Source organism: Anomalospiza imberbis, chromosome 3 (genome assembly GCF_031753505.1).
Source record: "Anomalospiza imberbis isolate Cuckoo-Finch-1a 21T00152 chromosome 3, ASM3175350v1, whole genome shotgun sequence".
Classification (NCBI taxonomy): domain Eukaryota; kingdom Metazoa; phylum Chordata; class Aves; order Passeriformes; family Viduidae; genus Anomalospiza; species Anomalospiza imberbis.
In genome coordinates, this window is record NC_089683.1 from 74,687,018 (window position 1) to 74,706,959 (window position 19,942).

The window sequence follows — 19,942 nt, forward strand, 5'->3', positions numbered from 1 at the left end:
TATCCTGCATATGTTTGTAGAAATAGACTGGACATGACCAAAGACCTTTGCATTGTTTGAAATGCTCTGTCTTGTTATGGGGGTCTACCAAAAGAATTGCTAGAGCCATTAAAACTCAACAGGGTGGACACATCTCTTAATGGCACATAAATGAAAACTGTGGGTTACTCCTGCAAGGGGTCTCCTTTTTCTTTGTCCAGAGTCAGCTACTTGGGGAGATCCAAGAACAATAACTAATGAAGGGAAAGACTCTTCACAAAGGGTGGTGACACAGACAAGAGGATGCCTCAGAGGCTCTTAAGTCAAAGAGCAAGTGAGGGTTTGTCTGTGCTAAACTGATAGAATAGCAATAAGCAGATGAATAAGGCAGATTTTTAAAGCTGCTGTATAAGATACCTCATACGTGCTGTATGAGGATTTGAAGCATACATTAGATCCAACCATCTGGCAAAACATTAGTAGAACTACTGATGCTGTCAGACCACCACATGTGCTGGAGGCAGGAAACTTTCCTGGGTGTTCATCCAACAGTTACATTTCTTTCCCAATGTAAAAGCTAAGTGGAATGTAGAAACCCAGTGGGAGATGCTGCCTATCAGATACAAAAGGAGCTACCAAAGGACAGGGGACACCTTGTTTCTGGGCAACACAGCTCACCATCCTGCTCCTCTCTCCTGGGGTACTTGGTTCTGCCTCATCCCAGGCAAAAGCCTGCTTCATGTGCTCCCTATGTATGACCAGCCCATGCCCTACTGTTTTCTACCTGGAGTTTTAGCAGTGGATTCTTTTTCCTCCTGACCTTTGATGGATCCCATTTGCTTTCCAAGTCACTTCTGTCTTCTGGTTAGGGCTTCCAAAATCTGTTTTCCCACCCAGGAGCAGCAGGATCATCTAGAGAACCTTCTGTGTGGCAGGGTGACACACTGCTGCAGACAGGTAGCCTGGGGCTGTGACACTCAGGACGGTCCTACCCCACTACTTCTCTCCTTGAGGCTGAGCAGAACAATTGGGGAATAACCTCTATTCCATGGGGGCTCCAAATGTGATGAGATGGGGAGAAGGAACATTTTAAAGGAAGCAGCTGGGGTATCTTGTAGATGATTCCATCTTTAAGATGGCATGGGAGTTGCTCATGGGAACGGAAAAAGGCTGTCTGTTGGAGACTTTAAAAATAATATTGGAGTAAGTCCAAGAAAACAGTGTGGGGAACATTTATGTTTTGAAGTTGTGGGTTAATTATTTGCTTAGAGAATTTTGAAAATATGAATCAGAAATCAATCAATTAAAGGTAAAATAATACACCAGCACGAGGCAAATCAGGCGTTTGCCTGCTGTTTGCTCTGCATAAGTCAATCATTGCCCAGGTCTTGGACTAAATTTTGCTATCAGTTTCAGAAATTACCTCCCATGTCTTTCAGCTTTTGTGTATAAAAAGATAGAGCAGAATTTGGCTGGTTTGACCGTACAAAAACTAAGTTTTCATTGCCCAGTTCAAAGGTCATTCAAGCTGGTCATTAATTATACTTCCATGTAATTTAGATGGCAATGGCTTAAGTGGCAACCCATCTCAAAGTCTGTCCTTTCTAGATGGCAAATAAGTCAGGCTCAAGAAGCTTTCATTACTTAGAGACCAACAAAAGGAAGCTAGGAATAACTTCAAAAGATGAACTTCCACTAGTAATTTAAGTTAATAGCCAGCTATCTGTGATCACTATAAAAATAACAAAGCATAATACAATGAATATGATATGAATTAAAACTACAACCTTTCATTGTATCTATAGGCCTCTTTTCAATGAAGAGCTGAATTAAGTTTATAGTAATGACTATAAAACACCTAAATGTTCCCCTTTTAAAATTCTTATCATGTTATGTATTTTATTTCTGCACTCTTCAGGGTTTATATTTCTGCAGTTAAAAGGGCAAAAACCATAGGGAGGTCATTTAGAACTCCATTGACCACAGATTGTACACTGTATTTGTAAAACTAGAGGGTGTATAAATCTACCTTTCAGTACTTGAGTCTTTTCAGATGCTGTAAAAACCTTACAGCATCTATAAAATTCATCCCAGAGGAAATGGTGTAAAGCCTGATGTAATAAAATGCATCTATCTCAATATGTGCATTCATTAGTGTGTGCAGAAACACCCCTCATCAGTCACTGGTGAGGACATGTTTACTGGCTGTCTTAAGTATCAGCTTGGGCGGGTTAGCAATTTTTACAAGCAAGAGAACTGTGTATAAAAGTGTGAAGTGAAATGAGTGGTGGCTATCTGTGCTGAACACCTAATTGACTGATCAACACAGATGAATGAAGAGCTGGGAAGAAACAGCGGGACACTGAATTCAAGACAAGAAAATTATGGGATGACTTAGGGTGGGCTAACTGTCTGAAAGAGCTCTACAGCTAGAGATGTGGATGGAACAGGAAAGTGCATGGCCAGGTTATTACTTTGCTGTAGGCTGTGGACTGCTAATTAGAGCTTTGACTTATTTTCCAACTTTAGTCCTTTGAGCTTTAGCAGTTTGTACTTCAAACTAAAGCTTGGTAAGTAAGAGCAGGTTGCAGAGTAATGCACAGAAGGAAATATTTGAAAATCCCACATGTGCTCTCCATGCTTGTGAACTCCAGCTTCGCACAGCAGCAGAAACACTGCTGAAATGAGTAGAGAGGTTATGCCTGAGATATTCCTCCTGTGCCCTACAATGCTAATGTGTTGTGTTTCTGTTACTCAAAATTCCCCTGGAAGGATTTCCCTCTTACCATCATGACCTCAGGAGAAACCTGTGCACTGAATGCCAGGAGCCAAGTACTTTCCACTCATTCTGCTGCCCTTCATGTTCTCCAGCATTGGATGCTTCAGCTACTTTGCTGCTATTGTTGGGCTGTTCATGTCCATGGGGCCTTAAACATACAGGGCAGTTTATCCTACCTGGGAGTCAAAGATTATTGCAGCCATTTCACGAGTGGATGGCAGACACAGGTTACTTGAACAGTAAGGACATACCAGAAAAAGTTGTGGCACTACAGGAGCAGGAGCAGCCTGCTCCAGCATCTCAATCTCCATGCAAATGGTGGAGTTAATAGCAGCTCTGGATCAAGAAAAAAACGTGTAACAGGGTAGATACATCATCAGGCTTGGATTAAGCCACTTCATAAATAGGTTTTTAAGGAATTGAAAAGAAACAAGGACAATGATATGAATTAATATGCTGAGGACTAAAGAGGAGGGAGCTTTTAGCTCATTTGCCCCTGGACAAGCCTATTTTGCTCACATAACAAAGGCAAGGAAAGACTCTCATACTTCACAATACCACACCTTCTCATGGTGATAACAGGTCCACAGAAAAAGGTGGCAGCCTCGCAAAGATATTCTTGGCATGACACTCCCAGGGAAAGAATACAGCTCGAGAGAAAAGATGGAAGTTGCTACTTCACTCTGGGAGTAACAGATAATTTTCTACTAGGTGATGTGGGTTATGTATGGATGGGCAATGGAATGTATTTCTATACAGTTTTTTCCAATTCCATCATAACAACAGGGTGTTCTACCTTAAGAATATATGGGGATAATAGCCTGGGATTGGATAACCTTAGGTGTTTTTTGTCTGAAAACATTTGGATTTTTTGCTGAACAGAAACAAGGACCACACATGGAGCTTTCTGGGGAATGGCAACCTTCTAAGTACTGGCTGTGCTAGCCAAATTTGATGAGAGACAAGAGAAATCAGGTATTTCTTATCCCAAACACAGTCTGGGTTGTGCTTAGGGCCTAAGGGACCAGCAATAAAAACCTTTGTAAATGAGATGAATTATGCATTCTGTGGGTTAATTTCTGCTCTGTTGCATCACAGTCCTTTCCAATTAAAATCTCAGTGAAATTGGCCCCTTGTAAAGAAAAATTAGGATTCCATGACATTTGAGCCATAAGCAAGGTCACAGTAATAGTTACTCCTTTCTCAGATTCTCTTCATCTACAGAGAAATGTTGAGGTGGCAGAAATCCACTGCAGCTGCTCATGGCCATTGTTCCAAGGTTTTTGGCACTTTCCTGGATGCAGAGTTGGCCCTTGGAGGCCCTTTGGGATAGTTTTCATGCTGTGCTCTGCTAGCTGATTGCTGTCTTGAGCCAACTCTGTGAAACTTATCCTAAAATAAAACAGGAATAGGCAAATTTTGAGAGAAGGAAAGAAAAAGGACTGGACTGAGAAATCCCTCATAGATTTCTTGTGATCTCTAACTTTCAGCCACTCCCTGGTTAAGTCTCAAAATAAAATATTTGGAGGTGGAGTAGAACAGTAGAGCTAGTTTGCCTGGTAAAAAAGGTGTAGAGGACTGTCCCACTCCTGACTTCATGGAAGACGATTAGCTACAGCATCCCCTTCTAGCTTTCTTCCAAGCAAGGAAAAGGAGGACACAGCTTTTCTTTTCTTTTCTTTTCTTTTCTTTTCTTTTCTTTTCTTTTCTTTTCTTTTCTTTTCTTTTCTTTTCTTTTCTTTTCTTTTCTTTTCTTTTCTTTTCTTTTCTTTTCTTTTTTTCTTTTCTTTTTTTCTTTTCTTTTCTTTTCTTTTCTTTTCTTTTCTTTTCTTTTCTTTTCTTTTCTTTTCTTTTCTTTTCTTTTCTTTTCTTTTCTTTTCTTTTCTTTTCTTTTCTTTTCTTTTCTTTTCTTTTCTTTTCTTTTCTTTTCTTTTCTTTTCTTTTCTTTTCTTTTCTTTTCTTTTCTTTTCTTTTCTTTTCTTTTTTCTGTTCCTCTCCTCTCCTCTCCTCTCCTCTCCTCTCCTCTCCTCTCCTCTCCTCTCCTCTCCTCTCCTCTCCTCTCCTCTCCTCTCCTCTCCTCTCCTCTCCTCTCCTCTCCTCTCCTCTCCTCTCCTCTCCTCTCCTCTCCTCTCCTCTCCTCTCTCCTCCTCATTCCTTGTCTCCCCACTACCATCACCATCACCTCTCAGGTGATCACTCAACATTGCATGAAACAGGTCTTCCTAAAGATGATCTCTCTTTCAGAAATTATCTGTAGCCAAGGCATATCTTCACAAAACCCCACACTCATGCATGAAAACTAATAGTGTCTTTCTGGCCTTGGAAACCTCATACTGCTCCAAAAGGCTGCTCTGGCAGGGAGCAGTGATCAGGCTTTTGCCCCAGATGTGGCTATTGGGATAACACATCTTCCTAGGTGCTTTGCCACTTCTTTGAAGGTCCTAACTCCATAGGGGATCTCTAGGACAACTTGCCAATGGAAGCAGGTGGTCCTAAACACCATTTCCTATTTATCTTGCAAGAGCCTGCAGTGCAGTGTCTGCATCTCTTGTTTTTAGCAGCTAAGTTCTTCCTATTTAAGGCAACTTTTTCTTTTGTAGCTACCCTCCAAGCATTTGTCAAGGACACTTTTGTTTTGAAACTTTAAAAGTTAAGGGGCTTTTTTCATCAATGTTTTGCTGTTTTGTTTTTTTTTTTAATGTAGTAACCTCTACTAAAGTCATATTTTCAAATTCTCTGAATGTCCCAGTGACATTGCAAATTATTGCTTTTTAGGCTGCAGTTGCTTTCCAAATTGGCCAGAGCAAGACTCTGACAAAAGAAAAAAAAGAAACAAAAAACAAAAAGAAAAAAAAACCTGCAAATAGCTTTTTCAAAGCAGCTATTATTAGGAAAAAGAAAAACAAAAAACAAAAAAAAGAAAAAAGTAGTTGGGAGATACAGTTGAGTTATATTTAAAGTACTTGTACAGCTTGTAAAATAGAAAATGACCGGTGTTTTAGAATATCTTTCCATTTACTTACATAGCAATCCATTAGATGAACAATGCAGTATAGAGGTAAATGTTGTCTGTGCTTTTAGAGCTTCCTGGAAGATTTCATTCTGATAAAGGTTTCAGATGAAAAAATACCTTTTCAGAAATTACTCTTTGGAATCTTTGTAGGTAGGAGCAAATTGAAGCAAAGGAAATTGCCAAAAGTTTGGGGTTCTAACACTTGCTACAAGAAACTTGTCAGGTGAAATGTTGCTGTTTCTGCCTGCAGTTGGTGCAAACCACATGCAAGGCACATTTCAAATACCAATACCAGTCTTCATAAATGTGAGATGAACATTTTTTCTTCTCTACAATCTGCAAAATCTGTTTTCCCCTGCCAGCCAGATATGCCCAAATACTCTAGGCTATTGTAATAATTGCCTGTAGGATACACCAATCCCAATATGGAAAAAAAAAGCATGTTTTTCTCTCATTCTCTCCCTCTTTTTCCTTGTTTCAGATAATCTTTCCAATTCCCCAATAAAAGCAATAGAAAGTTTTTGTTTTGTATATTTCCCTTGTGGTCACTTGTGGGTGGGCATAAATTAAGTTATTATTGCTGCTGTGCTGCTCCCTCAAGGGAGGGATTAAACCAGATTTGAAACCCAGGAAAGGTCAAGCAAAGGAAAATGTGGCACCTGGACATTAGCTGAAAGTGCATGCTGACCTTCCACATGACATGTCAAACACCAGTTGTGCTGTACAGAAACAAATTCTAGCTCCTAAGCACCATTCAGCAAAGGCTCAGAGTGGATTTTTTATGCCAGTCACTTTTCACTTCATTGTGCAATGCAGTATTTACGTCCATAGCCTCACAGTCAGCTGTTTTCTAATTCTGTAATTCAAGGTAAGTCAATAAATGGTTGTTGGAGAGGAAAATCATTACAATCAGTACAAATAAATGCTCTCTTTCAACATGTATAGATGGGCAATGGTTTTCAAGAGGAAGAGTGTGAACAATACAAGTAGATGTAACCCTAAAATTAATCACAAAATTTAGGGAATAGAATGCAACTTTCTAAGTTAAAATGCTCCTTTACATGGGGATTTAGTAAGGTCCCTGCACCTGAAGCATCTGGAGCCTGTCATGACCTTTCTGGCCTCTGCCAAATTTATGAACCAAGTTTTATTGCCTCTGCATTTTGGTGTAGCTAGAAAGCCAGATCCCCTGCAGCCTCACCAGACTCCACAGGCAGTCATGCTCTAATCTCCCCATCTTCCTCAACACGGGAAGATGTTAAGAAAATTTTAAAGTAGTAAACCATGGTGTTTCATCATTGCCAATTCTGTCCCTATGTAGTGATTGCTGTGTGACATGCTACATAATATACCCAGGCCTTATTCCACACTGCTTGGCATTTTCTACATAGACTCCTTTTGAGGTGGTGAAAAATGCCCAGATCGCTACCTCTGCAGAGCTTTTCATTCATTTTGTTCCATTATAAATGGCAGTCAGAGGTGCTGAATAAAGGACATTTGTCACCTTCTATATCGACATAGTGATACTTTGATCTCGTTCAAGTTCAATTGCAAGATGTCATGGTATCTCAAGTTATTCAATAAGTCAATTTCCTCACAGGTTCAAACTAAAAGAAAAATAAAAAAAGAGAAATGTTATTCATGGCCTGCCTGTATACTTCAGCAAGGCATTCTTTAGGGTGGATCTCAACCTTTTCTAGATTTCCTCTTTACCGTCCAAAACTGTAAATCTGTTATACTCTTCCAAATTAGTACACAATTATCCGGATAACTAGCACCAGCCTTCTTAATTCCTACCTTTCAGATAGTGGAGAACATGTGAATTTGCTTGAAACACAACCTATTATTTTAAACTGAAAAGGAAGGCAAAACAATCCCCTTGTCATCCAAGTGATCAAATAGATTCCTTTCTTGTGTGTGCATAAGTGTGTTTTAAAGCAGGTAATTCTGTGCTTTAAGGAGAGAGGAAGGATATACTATGTTCACTGATGGGGCTATCACCTGCCACTTTATAGCTGGTCTCAGGTGACCCCTCTAAGACCCTTCTGCCAAAACACTTTTCTCTTGACAGTAAATAGTCTTAGCTTCTGTGTTCAGCAGAGCTGGAGTTAGTTCTCACCCTTGTCATCATCACATTAAAATGCCTCTAGAACAAAACTTTAATATCCTGTGGGGCATTTCTATACCTATATTTTCTAAGGTGATTTCCATATACATCAGCCCATAAAACAAATTCCATAAAAACACTGTTCAGAATATTTTTACCCACCATAGCTTGTTGCAGTGATGTTTCATTACCATCTGCAAGCTGGCTGCAGAGGGGTCTGGGTCAGGTCAGGCTATTGTTGAAAACATTGTTAGAGTTCAAATCCCAAATTCTATAACTGTATAATTCTAATTATTATCATGCTTTCTACACTAAGAACTTTTGTTATCCTCTTCACTGCCCCGAGGTGTTCATATTTCATTTATTTGGTGTGCTAATGAAGTCAGGCTGTGTTATCTGAAATAAAATTATGCCAATCCATGGCTGAGCAACAGGGAAAGCAAAGCTGCCTTCTGATTCTCTGGGTGAGTGACAAGACAGGGTAAAGAAACCCTTTTTAGATCATGTGTTTCTTTGTAGAGGCCTGACTACCCTGAAAATCCCTGAGGCTGATTTGAGAGAGCAGACTGAGTTGTCACAAAGAAGGAATAAGGTACCACATTCTCCTGAGCACTAGAAATGCCCCACTGATGCATTCATGGCTTACACCCAGCAGCTGCTGTAGGTAGACATCCCACACTGCACGCAGGGGTAAACCCGGCAAAATAGGAATCACCATAATTGTAGTTCAGCATGGTGCTACAGCTGTGCCCAGTTCAGTGGAGTGTGTCCATCCATAGGACACCTCCCTCCACAGCACTGATTTTTTTCCTTCTCTTTCATGCATGCTCTTAAATATCCCACTTAACTCCTGACACTGTCTCCACCGTTCCTTTGCTGAGTGATCTCCCCTCATATATACTTGTCTGTCTGCATATACCTTCCCAATCGTTTGCCAGTGATTTCCTACTCTCAGCAAGGCATTTAGAAGTGGGAGTCAGACTTTCCCCTCTGGCATCAACAAGGGCAGAGTCCAGCAAAAAGCCACTCAGTCAGCAGTTTGCAGAGTATCAGCAAGGCAATTAACCTAATGCCAGACACGATAACATGCCCAGCCCTTGCCTGTTCCACCCATATTTTCCTCCTGAAGAAGTGCCATAGTATTCTTTGCTAAGTAGTTTATTGAACCTTCACTTAATCCTTATCCCTGGCTGAGGCTTTACGATACGCAATTTCTTTCTATTATCTTGGATTTGCAGAAGTTAATTACATGAACAAGCACCATGACTGGGAAAAGCAGCATGATACAGCTGACACGTAGGCCTTCCTGACATGAAGCCTGTATTGCCATCTCATGTCATGAGTGGGGCTTCCTTTTTAGTGGCCTACCAGCTAGCTCTCCTTTTTCAGTGCCCTTCAGACAACTTTTCTTAAGGGAGGCTTTTTTCCTGAGCAAGTCCTCCAGAGGAAAACTGAGAAGAGCCGCAGTCCCGGTCTGGGTATTGCATGCTGAGAGAAAGGCAAATCATGGCAGTAGTAAGGACTATTTGTCAGAAGAGTGTCTGACCATGGAGTCTTCCTCCTGTTCTCTCTCTGCCATCTCTCTCCCCTGAGGAGTCATTTCCAACTGTTCTTAGCATTTTGCAGGGAGAATACAAGGTGATGAGCCTCCACTAACTGATTGCAACTTCTTCTCCAGTCCCAAAAGCTGTAAAGGAGGCATGGCATTAGCATCCTTTTTTTGAAGGGGGAAAAAAAAAGGAAAAAACATAAGAAGAATATTCTGGATGACTGTAACCCCTGAAAAAACTCAGCAGGACCTATGTCACAGTCCATCCAAATGCATAGGGATATTTCAGTTTCAAATGCTTTACACAGGTCTGGGTCTAGCTAAGAGAGATATGGGAGAACACCATGTAAAAGTATTGTATAACTGACAATAATATTTTAAAAGTGCTTCACAGATGTCCTTTTCAGCAATAACTATGAGCTTCTAAAGCATCTACAGAGTCTGCATGTAAAACTCATTATACCTGTTTTTTACAAGCAAAAGTTTGTACACACTTCTTGGTTTTTATTTGGCAGCAATGAAGAGATGAGGTCACTGAGTAGACAAAAATAACTATCAAGCTACTAGAGAAGCTGCAGGTTAGATTGTGATTCTCACTGATGTGAGAAATCCATACTTAATATCTGTAGACAGTGCCCTTGTACCACATGCAACCAGCAAATTCTAGTGCTCCCCCAGTGCTCATGACCACAGAGTCATAGAAACACAGAATTAGAGAATCATAGAATGCCAGGTTGAAAGGGACTTCAAGGATCCTCTAATTCAATCTTTGTAGGCAAAAGCATGGTCTAGACAAGACAGCCCAGCACCTTGTCTGGCTGAATCTTAAAGTTTTCCAATGTTAGGGAAACCACCACTTTTTTCCAATGGCTGATTTTTCTCACTGTGAAAAATTTTCCTCTTGTGTCCAATCAGAATATTTCCAGGAGGAAATTTTACCTATTACCCCTTGTCTTTTCCATGGGACTCCTTGTAAAAACAGAGTCTCTATCTTCCTTGTAGCTACCCTTTAAATAGTGGAACATGGTGATTAGGTCTCCTCTAGGCCTTTTTTTCTCCAGGCTGAACAAACCCTGTTCTCTCAGCTTTTGCTCACATGGCAAGCTTCCCAGTCTCCGAGTCCTTTGACCATCTTTGTGGCCCTTCTCTGGACCCTCTCTCACCTGTCCACATCTTTGGTGTTAATTCTCAGCTCTGGAAGGGTTTTTCCTGTGCCTAACCTGTCCATTTTTCTACTGATGTAGGTAGAGCTCTGCAGAAGAGTGTAAGGATCCTGAGCACACAAGCCCCTACAGGGAAGATAGCATTTACATCTCATTATTTCAAACAGAGTTGTGAATATAACTATTTTTTTTTTCAGATGCCTGGTTAGGATAGCAAAAAAAAAAAAAAAAAAAAAATTTAGACTCCATTTAAAAAATCTGTCTCTTACCCTTGTGTCCCTAAAATGGCCATCATCATTTAACATGTTTTAGTATGAGCACACAAGCCCCTACAGGGAAGATAGCATTTACATCTCATTATTTCAAACAGAGTTGTGAATATAACTATTTTTTTTTTCAGATGCCTGGTTAGGATAGCAAAAAAAAAAAAAAAAATTTAGACTCCATTTAAAAAATCTGTCTCTTACCCTTGTGTCCCTAAAATGGCCATCATCATTTAACATGTTTTAGTACCTAGTTTTAGTTACACTGAATCTATCTGCTTCTCTGTCCAAGAAGTTAAAATTCTTTTTCTGGTTCTTGGATTGCATTTATAGGGTTTTTTTTCTTTTGCCTAGACTAATTTTAAATATGCTTTATAAAATATTTGATGCTTCCAATACCTCCTGAGAATACAGATACTTTTATCCTTGATTTTAGATAGAAAAAGAAAGGAGACCACTAGGGTTTAAAAACAGGATCCCCTCCCTTTGTTCATTCCTTTAATATTTTCCTAATTCTAGCATGTGGCTTTTCCCTCTAACAAGGTATTCTTAATATATTCAGCAGGAAGAAAAGAGAGTCTGAAAATGACCAGAGCAGCTGCCTGAACCTTCTTACATGCTAAAACTCCTTAATGGCTCAGGCTTGCTGTGGACTGAACAAAGACAGCCATGCTTGCAAACAGACATACTTTCCAACTGCATCTGTTTGCCTAGAAGAAAAAAATGATGAATTATTCTCTGTAATCATACTCCTATATTATGGCTCCTGTCAGTTTATATTATATGTGAGTAACAAACCAATCCCAGTCACAGAAATTTTAAAAGAGAGCAAAACCTGGTGAAGTATATATATATATAACACTAGCTGAATAGAACAAAAAAAAAAATCCATCTGGCAAGGAGAAAACCACATGTGATCCAGGGCAAAGGACTGTATTCTACTTGAACTGAAGATTAAAAATATATCATATCTAATATGAAACCAAAGCAACAGCATCCCCAGTACAGAGAGGGAAACTACAGCTTTTAGAGTAAATCTGAAAGAATAAAGGAGTTATTAAAAAAAATCATGGGAATATGAGTCCTTGCTAGTATATCTACACTTGTCAGTCTATGATATTTCACAATTTTTAATGTTTCTTTGCTTGCATCTTACTCTGTATCCTATATATCAGGGCTTTTTAAAATATCCTGTGGAAAATTTTGGCACAAAAGACAATCTCAAGACAATGCCACCTTCAGCTCTCTGCCCATCACTTGTGCTGCATATACCCCCCAGCAACAGATACTTCCTCACCACCAGGGTTCCCTCCCTTGCTGGGTGTATGGTGTATAATCATGGTGTATAATCTTGATATTACATGCACGGTGATGAGTGCAGAGGGCAGGCACAACCCAGCTCAGCCACTGGGAGATGGAGAAATGGAGAAAGATTTTCTGCCAAGGTCAGTCTTCAGGTGGATTTGTTCTGCAGGTGCTCATGCAAACAGTTGTGCTGCGTGTCAGCAGGGAATGGATGTATAGCTGAGCTCTGTGAGACAGGGAAACCATTTTCAATTATCTTGTCAAACCTCAAACATTAGGTGGGAACACATAACACACAGTCTTTGCACAGGTCTCTAACACAAATTCACAGAATTTTAGGTGATATAGTCATAAACAAGTTTCAGACCAAAAACATAATGCAACCTCATGCTGTCTCCTGCTCTAGTTTCCTCATGACTCTGAGCTAGTGCTTAGGCCTAGGTCAGATTTTTCTGAGAGTCCATTCTGTTCCCTTCCCTGCTGCATGTGGTTTCTTTTATTCTTCTATATTTACACTTAGTCACCCGTAGTTTTCCTTTTTTTCTATCAAAAATGGCTAAAGATAAGTGTTTTCTATTATTGTCTCTCTTTGATGCCTCCACAAGACTCACCAGGCATCTCTGGTGATGCTGATGTGAATTTAGAAATAAAAATACTGTGAAGTACACTGTGAAAATACTCCAAAATATCCCCCAAATGGAAACCAACATTTTATTCCAGTCAAATTTATTTTCTATTCTATTTTCTGAGCAACCACTGAACCAATCCCTTCTTTAGCTTTGGCCATTTCCTCCCACCAACTGCTTACCCTCTCCATGTCTTGATATTAGACCACATTTCCTTGTTTCCTGCCACTCTCATTTCAAGAGTTTATTATTTAAAAACCTCTTTAAAGATAGCCAAAAGCCAAGATCATTGTTGGTCTTTTGGAATAGCTGCTGTGGAGACAGAGAAAATGAGACAGCTGAATAGAACAATAGAAATATGAGACAGCTGAATAGAAAACCTTGCCTGTTCCCTCACAGGACCCTTCTGCAGTGGGACTGCTGAGGATGGCAGAACAGCAGGTACCAATTGCTACCACAACAGTGCACCATTGACAGTACTGCAACAACCAGGACTCCGTGACCCCCATCCATGAGATGACGCATGAACTGGAGGGACAGGGAGTGGTCAGCAAGGCTCACTCACCCTTCAATAGTCCCATGTGGTCTGTGCATAAGTTCGTTGGACAGTGGGCACTGAGAGTGGACTATTGAGGCCAGAACGAAGTCACACCATCCCTGAGTGCTGCCGTACTGGACCTGCTGGAACTTCAGTATGAACTGGAGCCCAAGGCAGCTGAGTGGTGCCACCATCAACATGGCTAATGCATTTTTCTCCATTCCTCTGACAGCAGAGTGCAGACCTCAGTTTGCTTTCACCTGGAGGGGCGTGCAGTACACCTGGAACTGACTGTCTCAGGGGTGGAAGCACAGCCCCACCATCTGCCATGGACTGATCCAGGCTGCACTGTAAAAGGGTGAAGCTCTAGCACACTTGCAGTACACTGATGACATCATTGTGTGGGCAACAGAGCTGAGGAAGCTTTTGAGAAAGGGGAGAAGATAATCCAAAATCTTCTGAAGACTGGTTTTAACATAAAGCAAATTAAGGTCAAGGGACCTGCCCAGAAAATTCAGTTTTTAGGAGTAAATGGCAAGATGGATGTAATCAGATTCCAATGGATGTGGTTAACAAAACAGCAGCTACGTCCCCACCAATCAGTAAAAGGGAAACACAAGGTTTCATTGGTGCTCTGAGTTTTGGAGGCAGTGTACTCCAGATTACAAGTCAAATTGCAAGCCGTCTCTCTCAAATGACCCAGAAGAAGAACAATTTTAAGTGGGGTCCTGAACAACAAGAAGCTTTTGAACAAATTCAACAGGAGATTGTTTGTGCAATAGCTCTTGGGCCAGAAAGAACAGGACAAGTCGTGAAAAATGTGCTTTACTCTGTGGCCAGGGAGAGTGGTCCTTCACGGAGTATCTGGCAAAAAGTACCTGGAGAAATGAGTATGACCTCTGGGGTTCTGGATTCAGGATTACAGAGGATCTGTGGCCAGCTACACCCCAGCTGAGAAAGAAACTCTGGCAGCTAATGAAGGGGTTTGAGCTGCCAGGTTACTGGCACCAAAATGCAGCTGCTTCTTGCACCCTGACTACCAGCTCTGGGCTGGATGTTCAAAGGGAAAGTCCCTTCCACACATCATGCCACTGATGCCATGTGGAGTCATGCTGACCACACAGCAAGCTCAGATAGGAAAACCCAGTTTGCCCAGGGATCTTGGAATTCTTCATGAAGTCAAAAATTTTGGAGCATCATCATCGTCAGAGGAGGGAAAGGTGACACATAACTGAGGAGGCTCCACCATATAATCACTCTCTCCTTCCCCTCCACCATATAATCAGCGACCAGAAAATGAAAAGCAATGTGCTCTCTTTACTGGTGGTTCTCTGGTAGTCTCTTTACTGGTACTCTCTTGACTGGTGGTTCCAGTCAGGATAGCATGGCATGCTCAAGTGCTGTTGGGGCTTTCTGTGTGGTAGGTACTCATGTGGGAATCGTTCGCCTTTCTTGTACACTCTTTTATTAATATCATTGCTGTGACTGTTCATTTCTTATTTCATTGTTGTTTCCAATGTGGTCTTTACCTTTTGTGCCTCTAATTCTCCTATCCAGCCTGCTGCAGGGAAAGGAGAGAGTAAACGACTGGCACATGGTTTGGGGTGTTTTGGTGGGAACACTAAATTGGGGAACACCATTCCTAAACCATGGCAGCAAGTTAGGGGAAGTTGAGCAGGAGCACATGTAAAACTTTCTAATCAGCCCTAAGATGCATTGATGTTGTCTGACAAGAACATTGTCTTTTGTTTCTTGAAAAAGAGCATGAAAAGGCACAAACAGACCCAAGCTCTTTAACTGGTATTCTCCACTTCCATGGTTCTTGGCCAGGTTTTCTTTTGTCATCAAACAATCAAGTCTCAGTGGACAACAAAAAGGTTTCTGGTTTTCTAAGGAATTTAAGTCTTTTGAGAACTCCAAATAGCTCAGCAAAGAGTAAGTTTTTACAGGGTCATCCACCTTCATAATGCTGGTGGAAGCTTTCTTTCAAGCTTCAATACTACCCTTGCAATAAGTAAGCTGACTGAAGATGTGCATATGCTGTGCTATAAAGGGAGAGCTGGCACCCACGCTCTGGTTATGTTAAATTGATGCTTGATTTACTATTAATAGGCCTTTGAAAACAAATTAAATTATGAATCCCATGTATTGGTCTCAGAGTTGCACATTTCTTATACAACATGCTGCAACATTTGTAGAGTGCTCAGGAAAGGCAGACACAGGACTATATTTGTATCTCCTTGTCTGCTCCAGCCAGTGCAGTATGAGAGTTCATTAACTTGATCAAAAGCAGAAGTGCCTTCTCTCCCCAGCCCATTAAAGAGATTCAGATTTGAACTGGCAGAGAACCTACTCTGTACCTGCTCAAACAGCCCTCTAAATCACATCCTCATCAGTGGCTCAAAGTAGTGGAGTTAGACTGCAGCTTCTGTGAAAGCAGCTTGTTTTTCAGAAGTTGCAAAACTCATCCTTCAGCCTCTTGAGTTCCTTTGCAATAGGAGGGGCTTGGACAGCTTGTGCTGCAATGTTATCCTGAAGCACCTGCCAAGGGGTCTCACCCCCTGCAATGGACATGACTGGAGCCAACAGCTAAGTCTGCTGAAGCCTGACATGAATTGTGCTTAATCAATCCCTTGGAAAATCCCTGAGCTGCTCCTTAGACCTTACTAGGCAGTTTCTATAAAACATGAAAAAAGTAATTTGAATGGAAGCAATGGTCAGGTTAGATAAGCACAGCAAGATCTTGCTGCTTTTTGGCTTCCTATGCCCCACTTCACATGTTATGGCAGGTAGTAGGGAGTAGATGGGAATCAGCAGGGCTTGGCCAAAATGTAATTCCCAAGCTTGCTGAAGTTCTTTGGCATATCAGGCATCCTTTTCTGTGTCTGCCTGTCCAGCCCACCAGTCCATGCTGGACCAGCTGGTGGGGTGACTGGGCTTTTCAGGGCAGCAGCCTCCCATCCCTCTGTGTGCTGCAGTGGAAACAGCACCCACTGCCTGGCAGCTGGGGAAGCCTGTCCAGAGGCAAGGAGCAACTGAAGCACCACGGAGTTACTGGTCTTTCCAAAGATGCAAATGGCCTCCATGAGGCAGAGAAGGGAAGGCAGGAGCTTCCAGTTACCACGCTGTGCAGGGACTTGCCAACTAAAGGAGCAGGGAACGGATGGTTCCTGGCTCTCCACAGGAATTGGAGACCAGTTGGCAAAGGCAAGAGGAGAGACAGCTCTATTTTTCCATGGCTAGCCAAGGGAGTACAACCTTACTGTGACTCTTTTACTTTATCATAGGCCACCTACAAAAAGGTAATGCATTTTGCATATCTTTATGTGTGCACAGCAGAACACGAACCACCTCTTGGGAAAATCACCACAAGACATAAACAGCCCTCTACGTCACAGTGGCTACAACGGCTGTAGCAAGCTGAAATGGTCATGGGCGTGGATCCCATCACTGGCACAGAAGCATCTGCACTGTTTAACTGCTGATGTGTTTATTGGCACAGGTTTGATCTGTGCCAACAGTTCCAGGCAGCGCCAGGGCATGTTTTGATGCTGAGGAATTTTCACCATTGATGAGGTCCCTTCCATTTTGGGGGAAGACAGTTTCCTCATATGATTATAAGCTGTGCCACTTACTGTAAGGATTGCACAAGGAGCCCTGACCTGCTTTATTTGCTGGTAGAGATATAACCATTGAGGCCAGAACTTGTCTATGTATGAGTAAAATTTTAGAATTATTATTGTTACTATTTTTTATAATAAGCCATAGCCATGCTACTAAGGTTAGCAAGTAGAATATACTAAAATGCATGTTTGGACACTTATTAAAATTGTGAAAGAGCAAGTCAGATATACTGGGTGCTGCATAGTAGGCCTGTATTAGTTTTTATATAAAAATACCTGCCAAATGCTAAATTGAGTAGCATATAAAATCAATGATTCTCTGCCTTTACACACTGTATTTTCTTGCCTGTCAGGCTCTGGAAGGTTAGCTTCTTCTGATCTGGAGCAAGCAACATTTAACAGCACAGCAATCAGCAGTGATCAAAGCTACTTCAGCTGAAAGTTCATTTTTTTGCCCATGATACCAAATGTTATTTGCTGCAGTGCACACTGGCTGTGTAGGACCTTTTGCTCCAAGAGGGTGAATTCTGAGTGAGACACATGGCACTGAACAAGCAACCTGTGGTTGTTGTTTACAATACCTGCACTGGAAGTGGCTCTATCATCACTGGAAATGCTGCCAGGGGCAGGCAGATTTCTTTAAAATGTCAAAGTTATCATTATTTTCATTTCATCAAAGATCTCATTGAGACAGTCTGTGGTGACATTCACCCCTTCCTGGTCATTCTGATCATCATGAGGTCTAATTCCTCTGTCTCCCAAAATACATGCCCCTTTTTCATGGTAGGACATGAGTCTGCCTGTCAGTTTCACATGACACATATAACGTGCCTCTGTTCTGAAAGCCACAGAGACACAATGAGAGGAAGGCAGTATCCTGAGTTAGCATTTCTCTTTCCACTTCAGATTGCTACCTGTGAGGAGTTCCCTGTGAACATCTAAGGAGTTTTAATCCCTCTTTAAAACCCCACCTTGCGGTGATGCTTATGAAGCCCGACTCACAATGCAGTCAAGCAGAAGGTTCAGCAAGTTAAGTGCTCATTAGGTCACTGTGACTCCATCAGGTACCCTGCCCTCCCACCAGCTTCCCTCACTGCATGCTCCCCAGTGCCTGAAGCTTCCAGAGGAATTTTCAAGAAAAAAAAGACCCCCTTATCTTCATCAGTGAAGAGAGTCTAATGAGACAGGTCTCCCTGCATTAGAGTCACTCTTAGGGAGTTTTTCCTTCTTTCCCTTCCCTCCACCCCATTTCCACAGTAAATGTCTGAGTTCCTCAGAAGGCTTTAAATAGAAATCAGCAGGAAGGGCAGACAAGGTTGATCAGCTTTGCACACAGCAGGAGGTGCTAGTGCAGTCATCAAGAATTAACACATCAGTTTCAAACCAGGGACAGAGAGACAGCAAAGATGATATACCACCCATGCAAATTGCCATTCAGCATAGCTGAAAAGACTCCAAGAAGCAGGGCTCCATTGCAGGTGGCACACTGTTGCTGCCTCCAAACCAACCACTTCACATTTATACCCATGCTGCTCTTTGCATCTCTTCTTCCAAAGGAAGAATTGCAGCCTGGGATTAGCAACTGTCATCTAACACAGAAAAAAAAATTATATTAACAGACCACAATCACCTGCAAATATTAGGAAAAGAAGAGCTCTTATCAACTTGTGTAAAATAATAAAATAAATTCAATATATTATTTATTCTCTATCAATAAGCAACTGGGGTACTGGCTGGGGATATTCTATGGTAACAGAAGATAATTATCTCATTTTTACTGACACCATTAAAATCCAGGGAGCTTTTTCATTGACTAGCTCATTTTCATTTGTTCCAAACAGCCAAATGGCAACAGAAAACCATGTAGCACAGCAGTGACACAATAGAGTAATTCTGAAGGCAGATTTTACAGATGTAAACGCCAATAAAGGTTCTTGGGTCTTATTTTCCTCCAACCAGTGTACAAACCTGCCTCTATCAGCCATCTCCAAAGCAAAGGCAAGCTCTTGGGGCTGGTGGTGGAAGTCATAATTGTTAGTTTAACAAAGCTCTGTGTGTTAATCTGATGTGTTATTTATAAAGGTCTCCCATGTAAATATTGATGAGCCAACTGTTCAGCTGGATTACTCAGCATACATGTAGAGTATTTGTGAACCAGAAACCTAAAAAGCCTAGCCAACAATGAAACTATCTGGATAAGAAAAGACACCCTTTGTGGCCTGGAGGACTGCAGTTGCAATTCTGCAACAGAAACAGTATCAGTATCAAGACAGATCTCAACAATCAGCTCTTTGTTTCCTACAACTCTAAGTCACACCTTTACCAAGATAATTTGCATTTTAAAAATATAAACATATATGAGTGCTCAAATTTGTTACTTTCCCCTATAAATCTTGATGTCTCCCTACTGTCATTTAGTTTTTGAGTCTGGAAGCCATTCGTCCAAGGTTCAACTGCAAGTGGACTATAGTCCACAGGTTTGTACCTTTGTATGCCATCCACAAAAATCATATACAAGTCAAAGCCGAATGAAGGGAAGAACAGAGAAAGAATAAAAGGGTGGTTTGTGGCCGAAGGAAGAGCTAAAATTTTCTTCCCCTTCTGTACAACTGCAACATAACATTAGGAAAACTAACTTACAACCTGCAAGTGTTACATATCATTTACGTGAGTCTGAGAGACCATTACAATTTGCATTTATGTCTCCGCAATAGAGAAATTAAAAACACTAAGAAGCTGAAACTCTGCATCAGGTCATTGGCAATTTTTTTTGACCATAGGTATGTGAACAGTCCAAAAGGAACAGACTGTCTTAACTCAAAGGTCGACCAAATCTAGAGCTCCAAGTCTGTGGGTACTGAAAAAGAAGACTCTTCAAGCTGTGCTTCACCATGGCTGAATGTCAGAGGTTGACACTCTCAGTGATGGAGTCATATTATCAACTCCAGATGAGTAGAGGAAAAGTTGAGATGTAGTATCAGATAATTCAGGAAGTGT